General features: G+C 38.2%; 1 long non-coding RNA gene across 1 annotated transcript; it reads left to right on the plus strand.

The window, feature by feature from the left end:
• The first annotated feature begins 5,899 nt into the window (after positions 1 to 5,899).
• Positions 5,900 to 8,696, plus strand: LOC134159749 (uncharacterized). Its single transcript, XR_009963278.1, has 3 exons — positions 5,900 to 5,970; positions 6,511 to 6,580; positions 8,091 to 8,696. It is a non-coding gene; the product is annotated as an uncharacterized LOC134159749 (long non-coding RNA).
• Positions 8,697 to 8,919: the final 223 nt, after the last annotated feature.

An 8,919-nucleotide genomic window follows, 5' to 3' on the forward strand; every position in this document is an offset into this window, starting at 1 on the left:
ATTTTCTGATCTCATCCAGCTAGTGGAATTCTACCAACTTAATAAAGGAGTTTGCCTTGCAAGTTAAAACACTGTTGTGCACGAATTGCTCTTTAACCAAAGCACCTGTTGTTTCATCAAAGGGAAAGGAAGATACTGGATTTTTTTTTTCCCTTAGAGGCAATTTGTATAGTAAGAAGGGAAAAACAGCATTACATTGTAAAGATTCCATGTTTAAGCTGCAAAAAAAAATTATGCTCTATATAGATAAGAACTTTGTGATTGTGACAGCAAACTTAACTTTATGGTTTTTAAAAAAAAAAACCTTCTTTCCTATGTAATTCTTTAGTGTTGTCTTGGATTTCTTTTGGGTTTTCTTTTCCAACTGAAAACAATAAAAATGATATTGTGTAACTTCTACAAAAATATAACTGAAGGGAAGATCTTTGTTCTTAGGTTTAAAATTATTTTTTTGTCTCTGAATTCCTCACAGTTTCTATACATCACATAAAAAATCATATTTACTGTGGTGAGAATAAGAAGCTGAACTGCATGTTTTATTTGTAAATAAAATGAATAAATATTTTGCACTATATTTTTGAATGCTACTTTGAGGATTATCATATCCAAAAAGTGAAAAATCATTAAACCCACTTCTAGCTGATCAGTTGTATTGAGTTGTGCTATTACTATTGTAAAGGAGTTTTTTTTTTTCTGTGATACATATAAACCAGAAAGTAATGAGTATAACATCACTACAGTCTCTAACATAGAGGGAGAGAGATCTGTTCTGTGGATTGTTGCAGAGTCGGGGAGGGAATGAACTTAATTGCCCTTAAAAAATAAAGATACCATTCAAATATTTATGAATTTACAAACAATACTTACTGGGCATCTGTACTTGGGGTAAAGGCTGGAGTGCAAAGTGAATTTTGGCTTGTTAGAAATACTTTTGGCATCTGACGAAAGAGAGATGACCACCACACTGAATGCAGCCCCTCCTGCCTGTGCTTGATTTGATTCTCTGACTGTCAGACAGCCCAGCTGTTCTGCTGTTGGAGCTCATGAGGAGAGAAGGTGAAGGAGGCCTATGCAAGAGACAGAGTAAGATGGAACAGAGGCACAGAGTAACAGTGTGCATTAGCCGACAAGGTCATGTATATGGAAGCATTAGAATATTATGGTAATTATGGTTTTGTTATTGTGTCTGTGGAAGGCAATCATAATAACATAATACTGTGATACTTCATTTACGGCCTTGATCCACACATCACTGACCTTTTCCTCTGGTATGCAGGTGTGTTTTTTAAAGCTCATTAAAAAAGCAGCTCTTCATAACGTGTACCAAAGATGCAACATGTGCGGTGCCTAAACTCATTCCATTAGTCATGCCTTGTAAAACTCTTCACAGTCTAATAAATTTAACAGTTAAACCTTGAATATAATTACAATTTGAAATTACAAAAATATACTTTAAATTAAAACCTCTTCAGATTTAGTTTAATAATGTGATTACTTCTCAGGCCTAAGTATTATTTCAGAGACAGGTATAGAATAAGAAGAAACATTCTCCTCTGCATGCCTTGTTTTTGATCATCTGACAAATAAAATGAATTGTCTACGGTAGTGTATCTCTACTTGGACATGTGAAAGCTTTGCCATAATTTTTATTTCTATTTATGTGTTTGCTGGCATGCTTGGTAGAGAAGCTTCACTGCTTAGTGAGTGAGGGCCTTTGGACCTATCAGACAAAAAAAGAGAACGTGGGGATTATGTGGTGGAGAGACATCAACCATCACAAATCTTTGCCTGCTTATTTTAAACTTTTTAAAAAAGAAAAAAAAAACCCAAACCATACCCACAAAAAAACCCAAACAAACAAACAAACAAAAAAACGGAAAAAAAAAAACCAAACCAACAAACCAAACCCGAAACAACACACACACACAAAACCTCACAAACCCCACAAAAAGGAAACCCCAGGTAAATCAAAGTACTGTGTAAAGGACATGGAGTTTAGACATTTTACAATTTTAAACTGGCAAGTACTCATAGCACCTGTTATCTGTAAAGTGTTGTCTCCCACATTTTGACAGCTCTCTATTAAAATCTAAACTGAAATTTTGCTGAGAGTCCAAAATCTTCTTTTACAATTGTGCATACTTTTCCTGAACTGTATGGTTGGTTGTGACTACCTCATGAAGACCAAACCCGTAAAAGTAACTAAATCTAGTTTGGTGTTTAAATGCCTTAACAGGCTACCTCCTTGTTTAAATATTACTGAAGGAAGAACCATGAAGGGAGGTGGTCTTAATGTGTAAAAACAAACAAACAAACTAAGCCACCAACAAACACACACACACACACACGCAAACAAACAAAACCCTCTGATATCCCAGGCTACTTTAAAACATGCTAAGTGGTACAGGTGGTTGATGTATGACTTGCAAGATCCTTGCTAGCAACCAGTGTTTTCTTGTCAGAAAAATGGCAAGATTTTTTATGACACCACCCAGGATATGTCTGAGTGTAAAGTTCTTTGAGGGTGTAGGCAATACTGTTTGAAACAGAATTTCTGTGTGTTAACTGAGGCTTCTGATTAGGAATACTACACTGAAGTGCCCACTGTTACAAAAATAATTGGCTAATCAGGAGTTGTTAGCAGCTCAAGGAGAAAGCAGAACTATTTTGGGAAAGCCAGTCTGTGAACCTGCAATAGTTTGCTTCTCTAAAAATTGTGGATAATTTTATATTTACCTCATAGAGAATTTAAGGATTTAAAAAAAAACCCAACCAAAAAAACTAAAACAACAACAACAAAAAACACACACACACACACAAAAGAAAACAAAACCAGGAAAAGAACCCAACCCAACAATAAAAAAACAAACAAAACCCTACCAAAAAAAAAACAACCCTGCAACCAAACAGCCACAATTTCATTTGCTCGTGTTTGTAAAGGGTTTTTTAATACACAGGGAAGTAATTTGTTTTTACCTTTACTTTGGGCAGGTTAGAATTTACAGTCTTAAACTTCTTGATGTTTAAGTGTCAAAGCACCTAGGTTTGAAACATGAAACGTTAAAAACACAGCATACTTTCTTCAGGTTTAAAATTTCATACGTCTTTGAGTGTATCTGTGTAGTGCCAGGAAGAGAGAACTGAGCTTGCCATGCAGAGGTGCCAGAAGCAGTGTAACAGTACAAGCCCAGCTTTCTATCATCTGGGGTAATTAGCCCTGCAGGAGTAAGCTCTAAAGATGTGAGCTAGTTCAGGGATTGCTCTGAACCTCAGCTCAGCATTGTATTTGTTGGCATGCCCTTTTGTGCCTTAGTTTCCAATCTTAAAATCTTCTTGGCTCAAAGGAGATTAAAAGTTAATTCACTGGTGTTTCATAATGCATATACATACAGGGCTGGAATTAAGGTTCATGGGCAGCATTAGATGACATTTTTAAACTTCTGAGTGTTTTTACCTAACAATCTTATTAAGTCACTTAATGAATTTTTTGAAATGTAGCACGTCTTCAGTTCATCAAACTAAACATTTTGAAGGAGAGCTTTAACCCGTTAAATAAAAGAGGATTATGTATGTAACTAACTACAAGTGGGATCTTTCAAGGATAATTGAATTTCTGTCAAATGTTGTCTGTTACATCCTGGTTTAAGAATTACAGCGTTTTGTGCTTCCTTGGGGGTAGAACTATTCTGTAGTGTAAGTGGGTTTGGGGTGTCTCATTTTAAGACACAAATCAGCTTATTTCAGAGAATGGCCTCTTCTTTTTTTGTTACATTGTGTAAAAGCTACTCATCTTCATCTAAATAGAAGCCACTCAGCCACCAATTAGTTTTAACTGTTTAAACCTATTTAATAAATGCATCTTGCACATCAGTCTAGCATTTGTCTGTAAGGAATCTTATGCGGAATTTTTGTTACCTATATTACTTTAGTTTATAAAAATACAAAGCAACTTACAGCTTACGTCAGCCTTTCTGTTTGGTTAACAAAATAATTATCACTGGTCTGATATTTCAGACTACTATTCCTCAGCACTGTAATGCATTCCATTTCTAATTTCAACTTTGTAGCTGAAGCTTTCACTGAAATCATCGAAGATGGAACATACGCCATTGCTTGAATATACTTGCAAGCTTTCAGAGGTTAAACACTTATGGTCTATGCATAATCAATGTGTATGGTAGTGCAATTAATGTTAAATTTAATGAAATGCATGAATATTTAAAACTTAATGAATCTGGCTTTGCAGCATGCTTTACAGCCTGATTCCCATATGTGAACAGTATTGACTGTTGGCCTCTGGATGTCAGCAGTGTATCGCAAAATTCCTGTAATCAGCTGCTGTTTTCCTGCTTCCTCTCAGAAAAATATCTGTGACTTGTGGTCTCTGCACACCTCCAGAACACCCAGCGCTTTTTCCTCTTATAAATTATTCACTTACTCTGTACCAATTAGTTCTACCAGTTGCTAGGTTTGTTATCAAGTTAAGCTTCAAGACAAGAACCTGAACTCAATGAGTGATTAAAAATTTATTAGCAGAGATGATTAAATATGCAGATAGTCTGTGAAGCTTGTTCTTGAAACCATTATATTACCTTTTTAATACTAATGATTTGTATAATTAATTTTAAAAAAGCCTGAAAGTCTTTTAAAAAAAATCAGAGTAGGACATAAAAGGGAAGAGATTAAATGCAGAGGAGGCAGTGAACCTGGGTATTAAAACAGCTCATTCACATGTATGGGCAATAAAGTGATTTCTTTACAGGAACAGTCTGTGGGTTTTTTCCCCCTCTGCTAAGTTGATTATTTTATTAATCTTCGAAGCAATTTGGGAAAACTATCAACTAGTGAGTCATATTTTCAAAACAGAACTTTATGCGATTAACGCTGGTACGACGGACAATTCCCCTAAACCATACGGTAAGAAACTAAACTATACGAAGATGCGGTTTCAACAAACATTTAAGCATATGCTGGATTTTCGGTGTGAGAGTAACCCTTGGGTTTCCGTAGGAGACGCTCAGGTACGTTAATGCCACCAGGGAACAGCCGGGCAGTGCGGTAAATGCCAGGCAAAGGTCCCTAAGAGGGGCTGTTCCCGATGCTGTCCCTGCATGTGAGGTGGGTGGTGAGAAGGGCCCGAGGTAGCAATTAGGCAGGTTTGGGGGTGGGGGCAAGTGGGATTCTCCGGAGCCGAGGGTGAGCGGGAGCCTCCTGGTGCTGTTGAACCTGGAGGGTTGGCTTTGGAAGAGATGGGCTGTCCTCCCTCCCCTGGGGGAAAGAAAGTAAGTGACTTTATTACCCAATAAGGGAGTAGCTAGAACAGAGAGGCAGCCCGGGGGCCTGGCTTTGCTTTCCACCTCCCTGAGAGAAGCAAATCCTCATGGCAGCGTAGGAGCAGCCTGGAGAGCAAAGGCAGCCACCACTAGCCAGTGCTGTGGCATGACACAGCTTTTGGCATCTGCTTGTGTGTGGCCACAATGCGATGTGTTAGATGTTTTGTAATGCCTCTGAGACCTGGCTACGTACTGGAAGCTGGAACAGGCCAGGGCTGTGGTTGAGGCTGTGTGCTGCCACCCCTCTGTGCTGGCACACAGCGGGGCAGGGAGGGTAGATGGTAGGCAGCATCCCTCCACGGCTGCACTCTGCAGCAGGGAGAGCTGACGCTCTGCCTGGTGCAGCACCACTGATGACCATGGCTGATGACCCCAGCACGCCATGGGAGTGAGTTGCTGTGGATGAGGCTTGAAGGAAGATGGGGGCCTATGTAAAATAGGGTGTGAATAGCCCAGAGGTGCTACTGTGCCCTTTGCCTCCTGGAAAGGGAGGAGTCACACCTCAGGTGTGACTGATGAGCCCCATTAGCCTGAGATTGTTAAGAGTTAATGAGTTGCCCTGTGTGGTCTGTGTTTAGCTTGTAGGTCTGTGTTTAGAGAAGACATGTTATGCAGCAATTTAGAGTCAGCAGGAATAGTGAGTGAAATTGTGGTTTTTTTTAAGACTTGGGTTTAGCGTGGGGAGGGATAAAGCATGATGGGAGGTTGTCATGTACCTGTTGTCCTCTTTTTTTGTATTGTATTTATAAGTTAGAATGCCTTTGTTTTCAAATCTGCAACTCTGTGTGGTATTCTTAGGCTTTAGTAATGTCAAGTGTAGTGTGTACATTTAGCTCTGACCATAATAGGCAGCAGAACGCAAGTGCGACCTTGTCTAGAGTGAGACCCAAGGAAGGTGTTTCTATTGCTATCACCAGAGAACTTGCATGGCTAGGATCTTGCTGTGGAGGATAAGTCTAAGTAAAAATGGCTTTTCTTTATCCAAAATAGCAGGTGTGCCTCTTGGATGATGTGAAATTAGGCTGTGACCTAGGAACTTCCTTATCAGAGCACAGTCCTAGAAACATTTCTTTAGTTCTCTGGGAGGTGCATTGACTCAGATGTACAACCTTCCTTTCTTGCTTTCTTCTTGCTCTGAACTAAGTCGAAACACTGCTTTTTCACAAATCTATTTCAGCTTCCCCTTCTATTATGCCAGCTACCTACTGGGGGAAAGAGAAGGAGCAGAGGAAAGAGCATCAACTAGGGTAAGCAAGTTGTTAGAAGAAATTGAGAGGATATTGAATGTGTCGCTTCTCGCTTCCCTCATTGTGGCTGAAGCTGAACAAAAGAATGAGTCCTTAGTCTTGCATTCCTGAGTATGGGGTAGGCTGATGTTTTCCCAAGTGGGATCATAAGTTTAGATAGTTTTTAATGTCAATGAAAACTTTCTAACATGAAGAAATATCCTTAAACTGAAGGAAAGGAAAAGGTAACTTCAAATCTTTTTACAATGGAATAAGATTCAGGTGGGAGGCAAAAAAATATATACTTGAGGTTTTCATAGGCTGGGTTTTTTGTGTGTCTATTTGTAGTTTGCTTTGGTATTTTTTTAACCAAGCAAACCTTTTTCTGTTGAATTGTGTGGAGCTCTGCAATTACTGCCTATGCTAGATGTTTAAGTTCTGGGAAATAACTGATGGAAAAATATCTTCTGATGATGGATGTGAGGTCAGCTATTCAAACTAAAATACTTTCTCTTCAGTTACATGGTATAGGGCTGTGGTACTCAGACCATATGCATAGTTAGTTATTTTTAGGCATTTAATGAGAATGTAAAGGAGGTGATATGTGTAGGAGGGTGGAAGGACAGGGAAGGAATGTTAGAGAAGGAATGTTAAGAGATACTAGCACTTAGAACAACAATAGGTATCCTAGTTGAGTGATTTCTTTTTCCTAACCTGTTCATATCGCATTTGAAGAGCTTTTTTGCTTCTGTACTGAACAATTAAGTCCTCATTTCTGAAATTACACATATGCTTGTTTGTGTGCTGTACATAATGCTATGGATTTCAGTATGCTTAAGATAATGTAAGTGTTGGCAGGATCAGAGTCAAAGATGTCAAAAATAACTTGGAGGGCTTGTGGAAATTCACAAAATGTTATAAGGTGATACTTCACTTGGTGCTGAAGTGGAAATTGTCACTGATATTATACTTAATGGTGGACTGTGGTCGCTGGGTTCACTCTGACTGAAAAGTATCCATTTCTATTTTTAAGGTAAATGAAGAACAGGATATGAAGTTGAACTAAAAATTAAGAATGTTTTTCCTCCTTAGCACTTATACATTGATAATGCTATTTGCACTTATTAGCCTGTATTTTGTGTCTAAAAGAAACCCAACAGCAACAACAAAACCCCCAAAGCCTTTTTACAATAAAGGATTTGCAGTAGGAATCTGTATTTGAAGTCGCCTTGGCCTTGTGAAAGTGTGATATCTACAATACTGAAGAAAAAGTTACTCATACCTCAGCAATGTAGATTTAGGAACTGAAAAGCATTATAGGAATGATCTAATTGTTTCTATTGCTTTGCTAGAAATAAAACTAATACACTAATTCAAAGAGTATCAGCTGTACCGGTGTCCCTTAAAGGGCTTCCCCATGGCAAAGAAGTTCAGCTAAATTGTGTCACCCCTTTGCTTAAGATAATGGGGGTTTGTAACATATGAATTCTAGGTTGTTCTGCGAGGAAGTGAAATGCTCCTTTGTCTGCAGGAATGTGTGTTCCACTTCTGCTCCTACTTCCACTTGAAATAAGGCACTCAGCATGAATTTAGAAACAGAAGAATGAATATGCTTTTGCCATTGTTTTGATCTAAGGAGCTGCAAGAAGTACTGATACTCTTTTAGGCTTTCAACTTTTCTTTCCCTCTGTATGTAATTCTTTCTAGATTATGTTTTTTTATTCCTTGCAAAAATTCATCTCTCTGATTTTTTTTTTTTTTCAGCTATTTATCTTCCTAGAATTTATCCTTTTATAGAAATGAAGAAAAAACCCTCTGCTATATGGAAAGCATTGTTGGTTTGCAATTTTTTAAGAAGTTTTTGATGTAATCTGGAAGCAACATTGGTTCTGTATCTACAGTTGCTAAATCTAGTGCTGAAAGCTTGATACTGAGTGGATTAATGCACATGTACTGTTCAAGGATGCTTTCAAAACTGTAACAGTAGAAGAAAAATGTATTTGATGTTATGCAGGCTCCTTACAGAGAAATGTGGTGGTAGAGCAATTCTGCTAATACTAGGTTGTTGTCGTGGTTTGAGCCCACAGACCATAAAATCAAACTTGAGGTAACTGAACATCTTTAAAGTGGAGTGGTTTGCCTTTCTAGCATATCAGACTGGTTGCAAGTAGTTCAAGAGAAGAAAAATGTAATAAATGGAGAGCTCCTGAAGAAAACTGTGACAATTAAGAGGCTGGAGGAAATGAGCTCCAAGTAAAACTAGAGAACCATGGCAGTTTAACCAAGTAGGCTGTGGCAGCTTCAACTCTGAGAAACACTGAAAAATAGAAAAGTGAATGAGAAGATGAATTGGAATGGAA

This window comes from Pezoporus occidentalis, unplaced genomic scaffold, assembly GCF_034315485.1.
Source record: "Pezoporus occidentalis ecotype Australia unplaced genomic scaffold, CSIRO_AGI_Poc_V1 ctg150, whole genome shotgun sequence".
NCBI classification, from domain to species: domain Eukaryota; kingdom Metazoa; phylum Chordata; class Aves; order Psittaciformes; family Psittacidae; genus Pezoporus; species Pezoporus occidentalis.